Source organism: Scylla paramamosain, chromosome 1 (assembly GCF_035594125.1).
Source record: "Scylla paramamosain isolate STU-SP2022 chromosome 1, ASM3559412v1, whole genome shotgun sequence".
NCBI classification, from domain to species: Eukaryota; Metazoa; Arthropoda; class Malacostraca; order Decapoda; family Portunidae; genus Scylla; species Scylla paramamosain.
In genome coordinates this window covers 18,873,061-18,892,806 of record NC_087151.1, presented here as the reverse complement: position 1 = coordinate 18,892,806, position 19,746 = coordinate 18,873,061, and positions in this window count along the sequence as shown.

Here is a 19,746-nt window from a genome sequence, read left to right as displayed (position 1 = left end):
TGAATTTTGGCTTTTTGCTAACTAACAATGTCATAACACTCAAAATGCATGTTTTTATTATTTTTTTTTTGGCAGTATTGTTCTATTTCTCCATATAGAGTGTTTTTTATGCGTTTTACCCTTTTGATACCAAGAAAATCAAAAACCCTCATAATACACGTTTCTCGTAATGTCTTTTAATTTTTCCCATATAGGATATTTCCGATTCATATAGGCGTTTTTTTTACGTAACAATCTTACAAAAGACTCAAAATACTTGCTTTTCTATGCGTTTTAGCGTTTTCATATGTAAGGAGCTTAAAAACACTTAAAGGGAAGTTAATGGTAAAAGTTGGTTTTATTCCCATGTAATGTGATTGACCTGCTTTTTAGTGCTTTATTGCCTAACACGCTCAAAAAAAATTCGTCACTTTTCTGGTATTATTATTTTTTTCACACATAAAGCTAGTTTCGCATGCAATTTGGGGTTTTGGTAAGTAAGAATCTTAAAAAGATTCAAAATAAACCCATTTGGTAAGGTTGTTCTGTTTCTCAATTAAGAGTGTTCTTCATGAATTTCAGCATTTTGGTATCTAAGAAACATATTCATATACACGAGTTTTTGCGTGTTTTGCCTTGTGGTTGTTGTGAAACTATAAAACACTCATTATACACGTTTCTCGTAATGTCCTTTTCTTTCCCAATATAAAGTGCTTTGCAAGTATTTTCGCGTTTTCTGTAGGTAACAAGCTCAAAAACACTCAAAATATAACTTTTTAGTAATATTATTCTATTTCTTCATATTGGTTGGTTTGCATCCGTTTTAATGTTTTTCTAAGTAAAACACTAAAAAAACACGTTTTGAGTAATTTTGTTTTGGATTCCCATAAAGAGTGACTTCCATATTATTTATCATTTTGGTGCCTAACTTGCTGAAAAACACTCAAAAGACAGGTATCTGGTAAAGTCGTTTAATTTCCTCATGTAGGTTGCTTTGCATACACTTTAGGGTTTGGTACATAACAGTCCGAAAAAAAAAAGCTAAAATTAACTTTTTTCATAATATTATTTTTTTCACATAATTTCCCTGAAATTTGCCAGAATTTTGGCATCTCGTTACCTATGAAGATAAATAACAAAAAAAAAATCCGTTTTAATTTATTCATTTATTTTCTCTAAAAAGAGTGTTATTTGTGGGTTTTAACTCTTTTCGTACTCATGGAATTTAAAAACACTCATAATACACGTTTCTCGTAATGTCCTTTCGTTTCCAAAACATAGGGTTCTTTTCATGTATTTAAGCGTTTTTCTACGTAAGAGATCAAAAACACTGATAATTCATGTTTTTCGTAATGTTATTTTGTTTCTCAATAAAGGGTGTTTTGCATGCATTTTAGCGTTTTAGTATGTAAGGAGCTGAAAAACACTTAAAGACAAGTTCTTGGTAAATGTTGGTTTTATTCCCATGTAATGTCATTTCCCTGCTTTTTTGTGCTTTATTGCCTAACACGCTGAAAAACACTAAAAAGACACTTTTTTTCTTTAATGTAATTTATTTCCAACAAAAAGCTAGTTTCGCATGTAATTTCGGGTTTTGGTAACTAAAAATGTGAACAACATTCAAAATACACGCATTTGGTAAGGTTCTGTTTCTCAATTAAGAGTGTTATTCATGAATTTCAGCATTTTGGTATCTAAGAAAAATCTCCATATACACGAGTTTTTGCGTTTTTTGCCTTATGGTTCTTGAAAACTATTAAAACATTCATTATACAATTTTCTTGTAATATTCTTTTGTTTCCCAATATAGACTGCTTTGCATTAATTTTTGCGTTTTTTTTAGGTAACAAGCTCAAAAACATTCAACTTTTTTGTAATGTTATTCTATTTCTTCATATTGGTTGGTTTGCATCCCTTTTAGCGTTCTACGCTAAAAACTGAAAAGACACGTTTTCAGTAATATTGTTGAAATTGCTGAAAACACCCAAAGACACGTTTCTTGTAAAGTCGTGTAATTTCCCCATATAGGTGGCTTTGCATGCACTTCCGGATTTCGTACATAACTCCGGAAAAAGCTAATATTATTTTTTTTATGTTTTTTTTTCACATAATTTCCCTGAATTTTCTCAGAATTTTGGCATCTCGGTACCTATGAAGATGACTAACAAAAAAAATCTATTTTTTTTTTCTCTATAAAAGAGTGTTATTTGTGGGTTTTAGATTTTTGGTACTTAAGGAACTTAAAAATACTCATAATACACGATTTTCGTAATGTCCTTTCGTTTCACAAACATAGGGTTCTTTGCATGTATTTAAGCCATTTTATAGGTAACATGATCATAAACACTCAAAATACATGTTTTTGGTAATGTTATTCTGTTTCTCCATAAAGGTTGTTTTGCATGCGTTTAGCGTTTTGGTATGTAAGAAGTTAAAAAACACTTAAAGGCAAGTTCTTCGTAAAATTTGGTTTTATTCCAGTGTAATGTGATTGTTCTGCTTTTTAGTGTTTTGTTGCATATAACGCTTAAAAACACTCAAAAGACATTTTTCTGGAAATGTCATTTTTTTCCCACATAAAGCTAGTTTCGCATGTAATTTGGGTTTTTCGGCAATATTTTGGCATCTTGGTACCTATGAAAATGTATATAAAAAAAAGCTATTTTTTTATTTATTTATTTTTTTCTCTATAAAGAGTGTTATTTTGGGGTTTTAACGTTTTGGTACTTAAGGAACACTTAAAAATACTTAAAAACACTTAAAACATGTTTTTAATAATGTTATTCTGCTTCTCCATAAAAGAAGTTTTTGCATGCGTTTTAGCGTTTTGGTTTGTAAGGAGGTCAAAAAACACTTCATTGCAATTTCTTGGTAAAAGTTGATTTTATTCCCATGTAATGTGATTGCCCTGTTTTTTTTTGTGTGATTTATTGCCTGACACGCTCAAAAACACTCAAAAGACACTTCTAGTAATGTCATTTTTTTTTCCAAGATAGTTTCGCGTGCTATTTGGGATTTTGCTAAGAATGTGAAAAAAAACACTCAAAATATACGCATTTGGTAAGGTTGTTGTTTCTCAATTAATATTCTTATTCATGAGTTTCATCATTTTGGTATCTAAGAAACTTCTTTATATACACGAGTTTTTGCATTTTTTGCCTTGTGGTTCTTGTGAACTACAAGTTCTTTTGCTCAAAAATAATAAGACACTCATTATACACGTTTCTCGTAATGTCTTTTTGTTTCACAATAGGGAATGCTTTGCATCCATTTTCGCGTTTTTTGTAGGTAACAAGCTCAAAAACACTCAAAATGTACCTTTTTGGTAATATTACTTTATTTCTTCTTATTGGTTGGTTTGCATCCGTTTTAGTGTTTTTCTACGTAAAAAACCGAAAAGACACTTTTTCAGTAATTTTGTTTTAGATTCCCAAATAGAGTGACTTGCATGTTATTTACCGTTAGGGTGCCTAACAAGCTGAAAAACACTCATAAGACAGTTTTCTGGCAAAGACGTTTAATTTCCCCATATAGGTGGCTTTGCATGCACTTTAGGTTTTGGTACATAACAGTACGAAAAAAAAGCTAAAATTAACTTTTTTGATAATTGACTCATAATTTCCTGAATTTTACCCAAATTTTGGCATCTCGGTACCTGTGAAAATGAAAAAGAAAAAAAAAAATACCGTATTTTTTATTTATTTATTTTTTCTCAATAAAGAGTGTTATTTGTGGCTTTTAGCTTTTTGGTAAAGATCTTAATAACACTGATAATACACGTTTCTCGTAATGTCCTTTCGTTTCCCAAAAATAGGGTTCTTTGCATGTATTTAAGCGTTTTTATTGGTAACATGATCAAAAACACTCAAAATATATGTTTTTGGTAATGTTATTCTCATTCTCCATAAAGTTTGTTTTGCATGCGTTTTAGCGTTTTGGTATATAAGAAGCTCAAAACACTTAAAGGCAAGTTCTTGGTAAAAATTGATTTTATTTCCATGTAAAGTGATTCCCCTGCTTTTTAGTGCTTGATATCCTTTAACGCTCAAAAACACTCAAAAGAGACTTTTCTGGTAATGTCATTTTTTTCCCACATAAAGCTGATTTCACATGCAATTTGAGATTTTGGTAACTAAGAATGTGAAAAGCACTCAAAATACACGTATTTAGTAAAGTTGTTCTGTATCTCAATTAAGAGTGTTATTCATGAGTTTCAGCATTTTGGTATCTAGGAAACTTCTCCATATACACGAGTTTTTGCGTTTTTTGGCTTGTGGTTCTTTTGAACTATAAAACATTCATTATACACTTTTCTCGCAATGTCCCTTTCTTTCCCAATATAGAGTGCTTTGTATCAATTTTCGTGTTTTTTTTTTGTAGGTAACAAGCTCAAAAACACTCAAAATATACCTTTTTGGTAATGTTTTTCTACTTCTTGATAATGGTTGGTTTGCATCCGTTTTAGCGTTTTTCTACGTAAAACACTGAGAAGACACGTTTTCAGTAATTTTGTTTTGCTTTGCCATATAGAGTGAGTTCTTCATTATTTATCGTTTTTGGTGCCTAACATGCTGAAAAACACTCAAAACACAGATTTCTGGTTAGGTCGTTTAATTTCCTCACATGGGAGGTCTTGCATGCACTTTAGTGTTTTGTACAGAACAGTCCGAAAAAAAAGCTAATATCAACTTTTTGATATAAATTTCTTATCCAATAATTGCCCTCTTTTTTCCCAGAATTTTGGCATCTCGGTACCTATGATTGTGAATAACAACAAAAAAAAAAAAATCCTTTTATTTATTTTTTTATTTTTTATTTTTTTCTAAATAACGAGTGTTATTTGTGGGTTTTAGCTTTTTGGTAGTTAAGGAACACGTTTCTCGTAATGTCCTTACGTTTCCCAAACATAAGCTTCTTTGCATGTATTTAAGCGTTTTTATAGATAACATTATCAAAAACACTCAAAATACATGTTTTTTGGTAATGTTATTCTGTTTCTCCATAAAGTTTGTTTTCCATGCGTTTTAGCGGTTTGGTATGTAAGGAGCTGAAAAACACATAATGGCAAGTTCTTTTTAAAAGTTGGTTTTATTCCAATGTAATGTGATTGCCCTGCTTTAAAAAAAAAAAAAAAAATCCTATTTATTTATTTACTTTTTTTTCCCCCTATAAAGAGGTTTTAGCTTTTTGGTTCTTATGGAACTTAAAAACACTCAAAATACACGTTTCTCGTAATGTCCTTTCGTTTTCATGATATAGGGTTTTTTTGTATGTATTTAAGCGTTTTTAGAGGTAACATGATCAATAACACTCAAAATACATGTTTTTGGTAATGTTAATCTGTTTCTCCATAAAGGGTGTTTTCCATGTGTTTTAGCGTTTTAGTAAATAAGGAGCTCAAAAACACTTAAAGGCAAGTTCTTGGTAAAAAATGGTTTTATTCCCATGTAATGTGATTGCCCTCCTTTTCTAGTGCTTTATTGCCTAACACGCTCAAAAACACTCAAAAGACACTTTTCTGGTAATGTCATTTTTTTACCACAGAAAGCTAGTTTTGCATGCAATTTGGGGTTTTGGTAACTAAGAATGTTAAAAACAGTCAAAATACACGCATATCGTAATGTTGTTCTGTATTCTCAATTAAGAGTCTTATTCCTGAGTTTCAGCATTTTGGTATCTAAGAAACTTATCCATATACACGAGTTTTTGTGTTTTTTGCCTTGTGGTTCTTGTGAAACTATAAAACACTTATTATACAAGTTTCTCGTAATGTCCTTTTGTATCTCAATATAGAGTGCTTTCTATCCATTTTCGCGTTTTTTGTAGATAAGAAGCTCAAAATCACTGAAAATATACCTTTTTTGGTAATGTTATTCTACTTCTTCATATTCGTTGGTTTGCATCCGTTTTAGCGTTTTTCTACGTAAAACACTGAAAAGACACTTTTTCAGTAATTTTGTGATGGATTCCCATATTAAGTGACTTCCATATTATATATATCGGTTTGGTGCCTAACATGCTGAAAAACACTCAAAAGCCAGGTTTCTGGTAAAGTCATTTAATTTCCCCATATAGATGGCTTTGCATGCACTTTACGGTTTGGTACATAACAGTCCGAAAAAAAAAAATAAATAAATTTTTTTCATAATTTTCTTTTTTCACATAATTTTCCTGAATTTTGCCAGAATTTTGGCATCTTAGTACCTATGAAGATAAATAACAAAAAAAATAAATTCCTATTTTTTTATTTATTTGTTTTTTTTTCTATAAACAGTGTTATTTATGGGTTTTAGCTAAATGGTACTTAAAGAACTTAAAAACACTCGCAAAACATGTTTCTCGAAATGTCCTTCAATTTCCTAAACATAAGGTTCTTTGTATGTATTTAAGCGTTTTTATAGGTAACATGATAAAAAACACTCAAAATACATGTTTTTGGTAATGTTATTCTGTTTCTCCATAAAGGGTGTTTTGCATTCGTTTTAGCGTTTTGGTATATAAGGAGCTCAAAAACACTTAAAGGCAAGTTCTTAGTAAAAGTTAATTTTATTCCCATGTAATGTGATTGCCCTGCTTTTTAGTGCTTTATTGCCTATCATGCTAAAAAAAAAAAAAAAAGCAATTAAAAGATACTTTTCTGGTAATGTCATTTTTTTCCCCACATAAAGCTACTTTCACATAAAATTTGGGGTTTTGGTAACTAAGAATATGAAAAACTCAAAATACACGCATTTTGTAAGGTTGTTCTGTTTCTCAATTTAGAGTGTTACTCTGGAGTTTCAGCATTTTGGTATCTAAGAAACTTCTCCATATATATGAATTTTGCGTTTTTTGCCTTGTGATTCTTGTAAGTAAAAAAGCTAAAAAAAAAAAAAACTCAAATTATACGTTTTTCGTAATCTTATTCTATTTCCTTATATTGGTTCGTTTGCATCCGTTTTAGCGTTTTTCTACGTAAAACACGAAAAAGACACGTTTAAAGTAATTTTGTTTTGGATTCCCACATAGAATGACTTCAATATTATTTATTGTTTTGGTGACTAACATGCTCAAAAACACTAGAAACACAGGTTTCTCGTAAAGTCGTTTAATTTCTCCATATAATTGGCTTTGCATGCACTTCATGATTTGGTACATAAAAAAGCTAAAATTAACATTTTTGATAATGTTCTTTTTACACATAATTTCCCTAAATTCTGCAAGAATTTTGGCATCTCTGTACCTATGAAGAAGAAAAACAAAAAAAAAAAAATCCTATTTTTTAAATTATTTCTTTATTTTTTTTTCTTTATAAAGAGGTTTTAGCTTTTTGGTACTTATTTTGCATGTATTTAAGCGTTTTTAGAGGTAACATGATCAAAAACAGTCAAAATACATGTTTTTGGTAATGTTAATCTGGTTCTCCATAAATGATGTTTTGCATGTGTTTTAGCGTTTTGCTATATGAGGAGTTAAAAAACACTTAAAGGCAAGTTCTTGGTAAAAGTTGGTTTTATTCCCATGTAATGTGATTGTCCTCCTTTTTAGTGCTTTATTTCCTAACTCTCTCAAAAACCCTCAAAAGACACTTTTCTGGTAATATAATTTTTTTCCCACATAAAGCTTGTTTCGCATGCAATTTGGGGTTCTAATAACTAAGAATGTGAAAAACATTCAAAATACACGCATTTAGTAATGTTATTCTGTTTCTTAATTAAGAGTTTTATTCAGGAGTTTCAGCATTTAAACTAAACACTAAAATGGATGCAAACCCACCAATTACCAAAAAGGTATTTATATTTAAAATTAATACAAAGCACTCTATATTGAAAAACAAAGGGACATTGCTAGAAAAGTGTATAATGAGTGTATTATAGTTCAAAAGAACAACAAGGCAAAAAAATGCAAAAACTCGTGTATATGGAGAAGTTTCCTAGATCACAAAATGCTGAAACTCATGAATAACACTCTTAATTGAGAAACAGAACAACCTTACCCAATTCGTGTATTTTGAGTGTTTTTCATATTCTTAGTTACCAAAAACCCAAATTTCATGCAAAACCAGATTTATGTTGAAAAATATGACATTTCCAGAAATAAGTCTTTTGAGTATTTTTGTGCGTAATAGGCAATAAAGCACTAAAAAGCAGGGCAATCACTTTTCATTGCAATAAAAACAATTTTTACCAAGAACTTGCCTTTAAATGTTTTTGAGCTCCTTATATACCAAACCAGTAAAACGTATGGAAAACAAACTTTAGGAGAAACAGAATAACATTACCAAAAACATGTAATTTGGGTGTTTTTTTATCATGTTATCTATAAAAACCCCTAAATACATGCAAAGAACATTATGTTTGGGAAACAAAAGGACATTACGAGAAACGTGTATTATGAGTGTTTTTTTTTAAGTTCCCTAAGTTCCAAAAAGCTAAAACCCACATATAACACTTTTTTTAGAAAATAAAAACAAAAAATAGGAATTTTTTTTTCATCTTCATAGGTACCGAGATGCCAAAATTCTGGGAAAATTCAGGAAAATTATATGAACAAAAGAATATTATAAAAAAAGTTAATTTCAGCTTTTTTTTCGGACTGTTATGTACCAAACCCTAAAGTGCATGCAAAGCCTCCTATATGAGGAAATTAAACGATCTTACCAGAAATCTGTCTTTTGAGTGTTTTTCAGCATGTTAGGCACCAAAACGATAAATAATAAGGAATTCACTCTATATGGGAATCCAAAAAAAAATTCCTGAAAATGTATCTTCTCAGTGTTTTACGTAGAAAAAGGCAAAAACTCGTGTATATAAAGAAGTTTCTTAAATACCAAAATGCTGAAACTCATGAATAACAATCTTAATTGAGAAACAGAACAACCTTAGCAAATTCCTGTATTTTGAGTGTTTTTTCATATTCCTAGGTAGCAATACCCAAAATAGCATAAGAAACTAGCTTTATGAGGGAAAAAAATGACATTACCAAAAGTGTCTTTTAATTGTTTTTGAGCGTGATAGGCAATGAAGTACTAAAAAGCAGGGGAATCACATTACATGGGAATAAAACAAACTTTTACCAAGAACTTGCCAATATGTGTTTTTGAGCTCCGTACATACCAAACAGCTAAAACGCATGGAAAACAAACTTTATGGAGAAACAGAATAACATTACCAAAAACATGTATTTTGAGTTGTTTTGATAATGTTATCTATAAAAACGCTTAAATGCATGCAAAGAACCTTATGTTTGGTAAACGTAAGGACATTACGAGAAACGTGTATTATGAGTGTTTTTAAATTCCTTAACTACCAAAAATCTAAAAACAACAAATAACACTCGTTATTTAGAAAAATAAATAAATAAATAAATAAAAGGATTTTTTTTTTTTTTTTTTTTTTGTTATTCACCTTCATAGGTACCGAGATGCCAAAATTCTGAGAAAAATTAGGGCAATTATATGATAAGAGAATTATATCAAGAAAGTTGATATTAGCTTTTTTTTCGGACTGTTATGTATCAAACACTAAAGTGCATGCAAAGCCTCCAATATCAGGAAATTAAACGACCTTACCAGAAATCTGTGTTTTGAGTGTTTTTCAGCATGTTAGGCACCAAAACGATAAATAATAAGGAACTCACTCTATATGGCAAACCAAAACAAAAGTACTGAAAACGTGTCTTCTCAGTGTTTTACGTAAAAAACGCTGAAAAGGATGCAAACCAACTAATATCAAGAAGCAGAAAAACATTACCAAAAAGGTATATTTTGAGTGTTTTTGAGCTTGTTACCTACAAAAAAACGCGAAAATTGATACAAAGCACTCTATATTGGGAAACAAAGGGACATTGCGAGAAAAGTGTATAATGAATGTATTATAGTTTAAAACAACCACAAGCCAAAAAACGCAAAAACTCGTGTATATGGAGAAGTTTCCTAGATACCAAAATGCTGAAACTCATGAATAACACTTTTAATTGAGAAACAGAAAAACTTTACTAATGCGTGTATTTTGAGTGCTTTTCACATTCTTAGTTCCAAAAATCCCAAATTGCATGCGAAACCAGCTTTATGTGGGAAAAAAAATGACATTACCAGAAAAGTGTCTTTTAAGTGTTTTTGAGCATGATAGGTAATAAAGCACTAAAAAGCAGGGGAATCACTTTACATGGAAATAAAATCAATTTTTACCAAAAACTTGCCTTTAAGTGTTTTGAGCTCCTTATATACCAAAACGCTAAAACGCATGCAAAACACACTTCATGGAGAAAGAGAATAACATTACCAAAAATATATATTTTGAGTGTCTTTTATCATGTTACCAATAAAAACGCTTAAATACATGCAAAGAACCCTATTTTTCGTAAACGAAAGGACATTACGAGAAACGTGTATTATCAGTGTTTTTAAGATCATTATTTACCAAAAAGCTAAAACCCACAAATAACACTCTTTATTGAGAAAAAAAATAAATAAAAAAATACGATATTTTTTTCTTTCTTTTTCATCTTCACAGGTACCGAGATGCCAAAATTTGGGCAAAATTTAGGAAATTATCAGTCGATTATCAAAAAAGTTAATTTTAGCTTTTTTTTATTCGTACTGTCATGTACCAAACCCTAAAGTGCATACAAAGCCACCTATATGGGGAAATTAAACGTCTTTGCCAGAAAACTGTCTTTTGAGTGTTTTTCAGCTTGTTAGGCACCCTAACGGTAAATAACATGCAAATCACTCTATATGGGAATCTAAAACAAAATGACTGAAAAAATGTCTTTTCGGTGTTTAACGTAGAAAAACGCTAAAACGGATGCAAACCAACCAATAACAAAAAAAAATAACATTACCAAAAAGGTACATTTTGAGTGTTTTTCAGCTTGCTACCTACAAAAAACGCGAAAATGGATGCAAAGCACTCCCTATTGGGAAACAAAAAGACATTACGAGAAACGTGTATAATGAGTGTCATATTATTTTTGAGCAAAAGAACTTGTGGTTTACAAGATCCACAAGGCAAAAACCGCAAAAACTCGTGTATATAAAGAAGTTTCTTAGATACCAAAATGCTGAAACTCATGAATAAAAATATTAATTGAGAAACAGAACAACCTTACCAAATGCGTGTATTTTGAGTGTTTTTCACATTCTTAGGCAAAACGCAAATAGCACGCGAAACTATGTTGGAAAAAAAATGACATTACTAGAAGTGTCTTTTGAGTGTTTTTCAGCGTGTTAGGCAATAAATCACACAAAAAAACAGGGCAATCACATTACATGGGAATAAAATCAACTTTTACCAAGAACTTGCCTTGAAGTGTTTTTGACCTCCTTACAAACCAAAACGCTAAAACGCATGCAAAAAACTCCTTTATTGAGAAGCAGAATAACATTTCTAAAAACATGTGTTTTAAGTGTTTTTAAGTGTTTTTAAGTGTTCCTTAAATACCTTTAAGTGTTTTTAACTGTTCCGTAAGTAATAATTGATTTTCATAGGTACCAAGATGCCAAATTTCTGCCTAAATTCAGGAAATTTATGTGGAAAAAAGAACATTATCAAAAAAGTTAATTATAGCTCTTTTTTTTCGGATTTTTATGTACCAAACTATAAAGTGCATGCCACCTATTTAAGGAAGTTAAACGACTTTACCAGAAATCTGTCTTTTCAGTGTTTTTCAGAATGTTAGGCACCAAAACGATAAATAATATGGAAGTCAGTCAATATGTGAATCCAAAACAAAATTACTGAAAACATGTCTTTTCAGTGTTTTACGTAGAAAAACGCTAAAACGGATGCAAACCAAAAAATATGAAGAAATAGAATAACATTACCAAAAAAGTGTTTTTGAGCTTTTTAACTACAAAAAACGCGCAAATGGATGGAAAGCACTCTATAATAGGAAGCAAAAGGACATTACGAGAAACGTGTATAACGAGTGTTTTATAGTTTCACAAGAACCACAAGACAAAAAACGCAAAAACTCGTATATATAGAGAAGTTTCTTACATACCAAAACGCTAAATCTCATGAATAACACTTTTAATTAAAAAAACAGAACTACCTTACCAAATGTGTGTATTTTGAGTGTTTTTCACATTCTTAGTTACGAAAATCCCAAATTACATGCGAAACTAGCTTTATGTGGGAAAAAAATGACATTACCAGAAAAGTGTCTTTTGAGTGTTGTTAAGCGTTATATGCAATAAAACACTAAAAAGCAGAACAATCACATTACACTGGAATAAAACCAATTTTTACGAAGAACTTGCCTTTAAGTGTTTTTTAACTCCTTACATACCAAAACGCATGCAAAACAACCTTTATGGAGAAGCAGAATAACATTACCAAAAACATGTATTTTGAGTGTTTTTGATCATGTTACCTATAAAATCACTTAAATACATACAAAGAACCCTATGTTTGTGAAACGAAAGGACATTACGAAAATTGTGTATTATGAGTATTTTTAAGTTCCTTAAGTACCAAAAATCTAAAACCCACAAATAACACTCTTTATAGAGAAAAAAAATAATTAAAAAATTTTTTTTTTTTTTTTTTGTTATTCATCTTCATAGGTACAGAGATGCCAAAATTCTGAGAAAATTCAGGGAAATTATGTGAAAAAAAATCATTTTAGCTATTTCCGGAGTTTTGTACGAAACCCGGAAGTGCATGCAAAGCCACCTATATGGGGAAATTACACTTTACAAGAAACGTGTCTTTGGGCGTTTTCAGCAATTTCAACAATATTACTGAAAACGTGTCTTTTCAGTTTTAGCGTAAAACGCTAAAACGGATGCAAACCAACCAATATGAAGAAATAGAATAACATTACAAAAAAGTTGAGTGTTTTTGAGCTTGTTACCTACAAAAAACGCAAAAATGAATGCAAAGCAGTCTATATTGGGAAACAAAAAAATATTACAAGAAAATTGTATAATGAATGTTTTTATAGTTTTCAAGAACCATAAGGCAAAAAAACGCAAAAACTCGTATATATGGAGAAGTTTCTTAGATACCAAAATACTGAAACTCATGAATAACACTCTTAATTCAGAAACAGAACAATCTTAGGAAGTGAGTGTATTTTGAGTGTTTTTCACATTCTTAGTGGTCCAACCCCAAATTACATGCGAGAATGTGGAAAAAAATGAAATTACTAGAAAAGTGTCTTTTTAGTGTTTTTCAGCGTGTTAGGCAATAAAGCACTAAAAAGCAGGGCAATCACATTACATGGGAATATAACCAATTTTTACCAAGAACTTGCCTTTCAGTTTTTTTCAGCTCCTTACATACCAAAACGCTAAAACCCATGCAAAACACCCTTTATGGATAAACAGAATAACATTATGAAAAACATGTATTTTGAGTGTTTTTGAGCTTGTTACCAATAAAAACGCTTTAATACATGCAAAGAACCCTATGTTTGGGAATGAAAGGACATTACGAGGAATGTGTATTATGAGTGTTTATAAGTTCCTTTAGTACCAAAAAGCTAAAACCCACAATTAACACTGTTTATAGAGAAAAAAAAACAAGTAAAAAATAGCATTTTTTTTATTGATCTTTATAGGTACCGAGATGCCAAAATTCTAGCAAAATTAAGGAAAATTACGTGAAAAAAAATATTATGAAAAAGGTTAAATTTAGCTTTTTTTTCAGACTGTTATGTACCAAACCCTAAAGTGTATACAAAGCCACCTATATGGGGAAATTAAACTACTTCACAAGAAACCTGTCTTTTGACTGTTTTTCAGCAAGTTAGGCATCAAAAACGATAAATAATATGGAAGTCACTCTATATGGGAATCCAAAACAAAATTACTGAAAACGTGTCTTTTCTGTGTTTTTCGTAGAAAAACGCTAAAACAGATGGAAACCAACCAATATGAAGAAATAGAATAACATTACCAAAAAGGTATATTTTGAGTGTTTTTGATCATGTTACCTATAAAAACGCTTAAATATATGCAAAGAACCTTATCTTTAGGAAACAAAAGGACATTACGAGAAACGACTATTATGAGTGTTTTTACGTTCCTTAAGTACTAAAAAAAGCTTAAATTCACATATAACACTCTTTATAGAGAAAAAATAAATAAATTAAAAAATAGCTTTTTTTTTTTTGTTATTGATCTTCATAAAATTCAGAGAAATTATATGAAAAAAAAATATCAAAAAAGTTAATTTTAGCTTTTTTTTCCAGACCGTTATGTACCAAACCCTAAAGTGCATGTAGAGCCACCTATATGGGGAAATTAAACGACTTTACCTGAAACCTGTCTTTTGCCTGTTTTCAGTATGTTAGGCACCAAAACAAAAAATAATATGGAAGTCACTCTGTATGGGAATCCAAAACAAAATTACTGAAAACGTGTCTTTTCAGTATTTTACGTAGAAAAACGCTAAAACGAATGCAAATCAACCAATATCATGAAATAGAATAATATTTCCAAAAAGGTATTTTTTGTGTTTTTGAGCGAAAATGGATGCAAATCTTTCTATATTGGGTAACAAAAGGACATTACGAGAAACGTTTATAATGAGTGTTTTATAGTTTCACAAGAACCACAAGGCAAAACAAGCAAAAACTCATGTATATGGAGATTTTTCTTAGATACAGAACAACCTTACCAAATACGTGTATTTTGATTCTTTTTCATATTCTTAGTTACCAAAACCCGAAATTACATGCGAAACTAGCTTTATGTTGGAAATAAATGACATTACCAGAAAAAAAGTGTCTTTTGAGTGTTTTTGAGCGTGTTAGGCAATAAAGCACAAAAAAGCAGGGCAATGACATTACATGGGAATAAAACAAACATTTACCAAGAACTTGTCTTTAAGTGTTTTTCGGCTCCTTACATACCAAAACGCTAAAATGCATGCAAAACACCCTTTATTGAGAAACAAAATAACATTACGAAAAACATGAATTTTCAGTGTTTTTCATCTCTTACGTATAAAAACGCTTAAATACATCCAAAGAACACTATATTTGGGAAACGAAAGGACATTACGAGAAACGTGTATTATGAGTGTTTTTAAGTTCCATGAGTACGAAAAGAGTTAAAACCCACAAATACCACTCTTTATAGAGAAAATAAATAAATAAATAAAAAGCTAGGATTTATTTATTTTTTTGTTATTTATCTTCATAGGTACCGAGATGGCAAAATTCTGGCAAAATTCAGGGAAATTATGTGAAAAAATAATATTATGAAAAAAGTTAATTTTACCTTTTTTTTTTCAGACTGTTATGTACCAAACCCTAAAGTGTATGCAAAGCCACCTACATGAGGAAATTAAACGACTTTACCAGATACCTGTCTTTTGAGTGTTTTTCAGCAAGTTAGGCACCAAAACGATAAATAATATGGAAGTCACTCTTTATGGGAATCCAAAACAAAATTACTGAAAATGTGTCTTTTTAGTGTTTTACTTAGAAAAAAACATTAGAACGGATGCAAACCAACCAATATGAAGAAATAGAATAATATTACTAAAAAGTTATATTTTGAGTGTTTTTGAGCTTGTTACCTACAGAAAATGCGAAAATAGTTGCAAAGCACTCTTGGGAAAGAAAAGGACATTACGAGAAACGTGTATAATGAGTGTTTTATAGTTCCACAAGAACCACAAGGCAAAACACGCAAAAACTCGTGTATATGGAGATGTTTCTTAGATACCAAAATGCTGAAATTCATGAATAACACTCTTAATTGAGAAAGAGAACAACCTTACCAAATGGGTGTATTTTGAATCTTTTTAACATTCTTACTTACCAAAACCCCAAATTGCATGCGAAACTAGCTTTATGTGTGAAAAAAAATATTATCAGAAAAGTGTCTTGAATTTTTTTGAGCGTGTTAGGCAATAAAGCACTAAAAAGCAGGGCAATCACATTACATGGGAATAAAACCAACTTTTACCAATAACTTGCCTTTAAGTGTTTTTAAGCTCCTTACATACGAAAACGCTAAAACGCATACAAAACAAGTATTTTGAGTCTTTTCTAAGATTGTTATGTAAAAAAACGCCTAAATGAATCGGAAATATCCTATATGGGAAAAATTAAAAGACATTACGAGAAACGTGTATTATGAGTGTTTTTTTTATTTTCTTAGTATCAAAAGGGTAAAACGCATGAAAAGCACTCTATATGGAGAAACAGAACAATACTGCCAAAAAAAAACATGCATTTTGAGTGTTATCACATTGTTAGTTACCAAAAAGCCAAAATTCATGCAAAGACCCATATCTAGATATATGAAACGACTTTAAAAACGTATGAAAATACCATATATAGAGAAACAGAATACACTAACCAAAATCGTGTATTTTGTGTGTTTTTTTTTTTTTTTTTAGTTTATTATGTACAAAATCGCCTGTCATCAAACAAATCACCCTGCATATGGAAATAAAAACGACATTACGAGAAACGTTTGTTGTGTGTGTGTTTTTCTTTTTTTATTACTTTCTTATGTACCAAATCAGTACTTCAATAGTGCTCTGAAGAAAAAGAACAAACTTACCAAAAACAGGTATTTTTTTTACATTGATAATTACCAAAACGCCAACATGCATGTAAAGCAACCTATATGAAGAAACGAAACGAAATCACTAGAAACGTCTTTTGTTATTTTTTGGGCGTGTTAGGCACCAAATCAGTAAGTAACGAAATCACCCCATAGGGGAATACAAAACAACTTTACTAAAACGTGTCTTTAGAGTGTTTTTTTTAGGTTCTTACGAACTAAAATGTCAAAATACATGCAAACACCCTGTTAGGTAAGAAAGCACCAAAAACAGCCTATATGAGGAAACGAAAGGACATGACAAAAAATGTGTATTATGAGTTTTTTTTTTTTTTAGCTTAGGTACCGAAACGCAAAAATGGAGAAAGAAAAAACATTACCAAAATCGTGTAATTTGAATGTTTTTCACATTGTCAGGTAGCAAAACACCATAATGCTTGATCGCTATACGAGAAAATTAAACAACAATATAAGAAATATGTTTTTATGTGTTTTTCAGCGTGTTAGGCACGAAAACGCTAAATAGCATGGAAAGCACCTTATATAGAAATGCAAAATAATAAGCATGTCTTTTAAGTCTTTTTAAGTCTTTTTACGTTCCAAAACGCTAAAACGTGCAACAAACACGAATAATCTTACCAAACAGAAAAAAAAAAAAACTTACCAAAAACGTGTATTTTGAGTCTTTTTGAGTCTGTTACGTACATCATCTTAAAGATGCATGTAAAACACCCTGTATGAGGAAACGAAAGAACATTACGAGAAACGTGCATTATCAGAGTTTTGAGTCTCTTAGGTACCAAACACTAAACCGCCTGAATGAAAATTAAATATATTCTATATCTCTTAATAGAGAAACAGAACATCACCAAAAACATGTTTTTGAATGTTTTTTTTTTCTTTTTATGTACCAAAACGTCAAAATACATACGAAGCATCCTATATGGGGAAATGGAAAGACGTTTGGAGAAACAAGTTTTATTTGTGTTTTTGAGCTTCCTAAGTAAGCTTCCTAAGTACCAAAACGCTAAAAAGGATGAATAGCACCCTATATAGAGAAAAAGAACAACATTATCTAAAATCTTTATTTTGAGTGTTTTTCACATTATGTAGCAAAACATCTTAATGCGGGCAGATCCCTATATGAAGAAGTAAAACGATATTACAGGAAACGTGTCTTTTTAGTGTTTACTTGAGTGTTAGGAATCAAAATCCTAAAAAGCATTGAAAGAACCCTATTTGGCAATATAAAATAACATTACCAAGAAAGTGTCTTTAGAGTGTTTTTCACCTTCTTACATCCGAAATCGCTGAAAAGCATGCAAAACAACCTTTACGGAAAAACAAATTAACATTACCAAAAACTTGTATTTTGATTGTTTTTGTGCTTGTTAAGTATAAAAGTGCCAAATTACACGCAAAGCATCCTACATGAAAAAAAGAAAGGACATTACGAGAAAAGTGTATTATGAGAGATTTTGAGCTTTTTAGGTACCCAGACTCAAAAACACATGATTAGAACTTTATATGGAAAAATAACTCTACCGAAAACTTTTACTTAAACTTTTTTTTTATATTGTTAAGTACCAAAAGACAAAATGCATTGGAAGCCCCCTTTATCGGGAAACGAAACGACATTATCATCAACGTGTCTTTTGAGTGTTTTTCAACGTGTTAGACACCAAAACACTGAAAAGCATGGAAAGCGCTCCATAAAGGAATACAAAATAATATTACTAAAAACCGGTTTTAAAGGTTCTTATGTACAGAAACGCTAAAACTCAAGCAAAACACCCTTTATAGAGAAGCGAAATAAATATTTCGTTGTTAAATTACATTCAGGACAGTTAGGGAATATCCCTTGCAGAAGAATAAGATCGCAGAAGAATGATCCTAAATGGATGACTGAGGTTAAAACATTACATAGGGCGAAAGAGAAGTATATATGAGATTAAAGACAGGGGATGTGCCATAATATAATGAATTAGAAAAGTCAGGAGTTTAACAAGGAAAGCTAAAAATAGTTATGAATTAAAGGTAGTCAGCCAAGCGAAGATGGACCCCAAGGGATTTTATCATGCATATAAGACGAAGAATAGAGAAACAATAGTTCCTTAAAGACAGCAGAATGGGACCTGCTTAGTTGTTGGGAGGAGATTAGTAAAATTGTGTACGAGTATTTTTTAAATGTCTTTGCCCAGGAAAACTTGCAGGATTTGCCGAATAGTGACAAGATATTTAGAGTAGAAGAAAATGAGAAGCTGACAGATATTACCATAACTAAAGAGATAGTGGAACAGGAGATAGATAAGCTGAAAAGTTCAAGTCACCAGGACCAGATGAAATATATTCCACAGTATTTAAGAATTGGAAAAAGGTTATAAGTAATCTGGATAATGTCATGGCCAAGCGGCAGGCGACAGAGTGTTGTAATAAACGGCTCTAAATCCGAGTGGGGTCAAGTAATTAGTGGGGTGACAAAGGGATTATTAGTATTTGGGCCGATGTTGTTTGTAATATATGTCAATGACTTGGATAGTGGAATTAGTAGTGTTGTTAGTAAATTTGCGGATGACACGAGAGTATGTAGATTAATTAGGTCAGAATCGCATACCATCGCATTGCAGGCAGATTTGGATAGGATGAACGAATGGACAGACAGATGGCAAATGCAGTTTAATATCAACAAATGCAAAGCACTTAGCGTAAGTAGAAGAAACCCACACAGTAGTTACACAATGAACAACCAAGTTCTGGCAGGTTCAGGGTTAGAAAAAGATTTGAGATTTAAAGTTAGCTCTGAACTCCGTCTAAGAAAGCAATGCAAAGAGGCCAGAAACAAAGCAAATAGTGTATTATGATTCATTTTCAGGATCTAAAAGTAAAATTCCCGAAGTAATATTAAAGTTACATTTAACGCTGGTCAGACTTCATCTAGACTACGCAGTCCTATTCTGGTCACCACATCACAGGAAGGATAAAGGTCTTTTAGAATCACTTCAAAGGAGAATGACTAAAAGGATACAGGGGATGAGGAGTATTCCTTACGAAGCGAGATTCAAGCTGTTAAATTTACATTCTTTTAGAGAGACGTAGGTTAAGAGTGGATCTGATAGAAGTCTTTAAGTGGTATATGGGTAGGGGAACATAAGGAGAATTCTTAGAATCTGTAACCATGATAGAACAAGAAAAATAGAACATCAAGTTTTCAGGCTTGAGCCTGAAAATTGATGTTCAAAAAGGAAACAGGAAGG